This window comes from Pimephales promelas, unplaced genomic scaffold (genome assembly GCF_988280905.1).
Source record: "Pimephales promelas unplaced genomic scaffold, fPimPro1.hap1.1 HAP1_SCAFFOLD_133, whole genome shotgun sequence".
Classification (NCBI taxonomy): Eukaryota; Metazoa; Chordata; class Actinopteri; order Cypriniformes; family Leuciscidae; genus Pimephales; species Pimephales promelas.
Window position 1 is genome coordinate 1 of NW_028297352.1, and position 2,500 is coordinate 2,500.

General features: G+C 59.2%; 2 non-coding genes across 2 annotated transcripts; both read left to right on the forward strand.

Moving 5' to 3' along the window:
• LOC148960756 (18S ribosomal RNA) lies at nucleotides 1–1,796 on the forward strand (the record flags this gene model as incomplete). The annotated part of the gene is made up of 1 exon (XR_016154968.1): nucleotides 1–1,796. It is a non-coding gene; the product is annotated as an 18S ribosomal RNA (ribosomal RNA).
• Nucleotides 1,797–2,091: 295 nt separating this feature from the next.
• On the forward strand, nucleotides 2,092–2,245 carry LOC148960757 (5.8S ribosomal RNA). The gene has a single exon (XR_016154967.1). It is a non-coding gene; the product is annotated as a 5.8S ribosomal RNA (ribosomal RNA).
• The last annotated feature ends 255 nt before the right edge of the window (nucleotides 2,246–2,500 follow it).

Sequence of the window (2,500 nt, forward strand, 5' to 3'; positions counted from 1 at the left end):
ACGGTCGGTACAGTGAAACTGCGAATGGCTCATTAAATCAGTTATGGTTCCTTTGATCGCTCCACCCGCTACTTGGATAACTGTGGCAATTCCAGAGCTAATACATGCAAACGAGCGCCGACCCGGCTCCCCTCGGGGGGTCGGGGACGCGTGCATTTATCAGATCCAAAACCCATCCGGGTGCGGCTCCGGCCGCCCCGGCCGCTTTGGTGACTCTAGATAACCTCGGGCCGATCGCGCGCCCTCCGCGGCGGCGACGACTCATTCGAATGTCTGCCCTATCAACTTTCGATGGTACATTCGGCGCCTACCATGGTGACCACGGGTAACGGGGAATCAGGGTTCGATTCCGGAGAGGGAGCCTGAGAAACGGCTACCACATCCAAGGAAGGCAGCAGGCGCGCAAATTACCCATTTCCGACACGGAGAGGTAGTGACGAAAAATAACAATACAGGTCTCTTTCGAGGCCCTGTAATTGGAATGAGCGTATCCTAAACCCATGGGCGAGGACCCATTGGAGGGCAAGTCTGGTGCCAGCAGCCGCGGTAATTCCAGCTCCAATAGCGTATACTAAAGTTGCTGCAGTTAAAAAGCTCGTAGTTGGATCTCGGGAGCGGGCCGGCGGTCCGCCGCGAGGCGAGCCACCGCCTGTCCCGGACCCCTGCCTCACGGCGCCCCCCGGATGCCCTTAACTGGGTGTCCGGTCCTCGGGGCCCGAAGCGTTTACTTTGAAAAAATTAGAGTGTTCAAAGCAGGCCGCCCGTCGCCGCTGAATACCGCAGCTAGGAATAATGGAATAGGACTCCGGTTCTATTTTGTGGGTTTCTGGAACCCGGGGCCATGATTGAGAGGGACGGCCGGGGGCATTCGTATTGCGCCGCTAGAGGTGAAATTCTTGGACCGGCGCAAGACGGACGAGAGCGAAAGCATTTGCCAAGAATGTTTTCATTAATCAAGAACGAAAGTCGGAGGTTCGAAGACGATCAGATACCGTCGTAGTTCCGACCGTAAACGATGCCGACCCGCGATCCGGCGGCGTTATTCCCATGACCCGCCGGGCAGCGTGCGGGAAACCACGAGTCTTTGGGTTCCGGGGGGAGTATGGTTGCAAAGCTGAAACTTAAAGGAATTGACGGAAGGGCACCACCAGGAGTGGAGCCTGCGGCTTAATTTGACTCAACACGGGAAAGCTCACCCGGCCCGGACACGGAAAGGATTGACAGATTGATAGCTCTTTCTCGATTCTGTGGGTGGTGGTGCATGGCCGTTCTTAGTTGGTGGAGCGATTTGTCTGGTTCATTCCGATAACGAACGAGACTCCGGCATGCTAACTAGTTACGCGGCCCCGAGCGGTCGGCGTCCAACTTCTTAGAGGGACAAGTGGCGTTCAGCCACGCGAGATGGAGCAATAACAGGTCTGTGATGCCCTTAGATGTCCGGGGCTGCACGCGCGCCACAATGGGCGGATCAGCGTGTGCCTACCCTGCGCCGAGAGGCGCGGGTAACCCGCTGAACCCCGCTCGTGATCGGGACTGGGGATTGAAACTGTTTCCCATCAACGAGGAATTCCCAGTAAGCGCGGGTCATAAGCTCGCGTTGATTAAGTCCCTGCCCTTTGTACACACCGCCCGTCGCTACTACCGATTGGGTGGTTTAGTGAGGTCCTTGGATCGGCCCCGCCGGAGCTCCTCGCTGGGTTCTGGCGGAGCGTCGAGAAGACGATCAAACTTGACCATCTAGAGATAGTAAAAGTCGTAACAAGGTTTCCGTAGGTGAACCTGCGGAAGGATCATTACAGGTCTCCGGGCCTCACAGAAGTCCCAGGAACGAAACAAACCAGACGCCTCGGGTCCGCCCCGGCGGGCCCGGAACCCCCTTCGGTGAAAAACGAGTGGCGAGAGTCGCAACCCCGACGGGTACCCGTTAGGTCTCCCCCCGGTGGGGGGGGCCGTGGGTTTAAAGACCTCCTCCCCATCCCTCGACCGGGGGGGAGGGGGCGCCCGTCCGGGTCTCGCCACCACTCATTTTTTTTTCCCCAATTCCCCGGTTTGTGTCGGTCGGCCTCGAAAAACCAAAAAAACCAAGAGTACAACTCTTAGCGGTGGATCACTCGGCTCGTGAGTCGATGAAGAACGCAGCCAGCTGCGAGAACTAATGTGAATTGCAGGACACATTGATCATCGACACTTCGAACGCACTTTGCGGCCCCGGGTTCCTCCCGGGGCTACGTCTGTCTGAGGGTCGCTTTGCTATCGATCGGAGCCTCCGGGCCCCGCGGCTGGAGCGTCGTAGGCCCTCGCCGCCTCCGTCCTCCTAAACGCAGACCGTCCCCTCGTCCCGTCTCCCCGCTCTCTCCTTTTCGGGGAGAGGCCTCCGTCTTCCCCTCGGGGGAGGGCGGCGCCTCGTCGCTCCGAGGACCCGGGTGTCCTCCTCCGCGGCTGCCGGTGCTTCAAAACCACCGCTGCCCGCGCGAGGAGGCTCTCACCCGCCTCGGTCGGC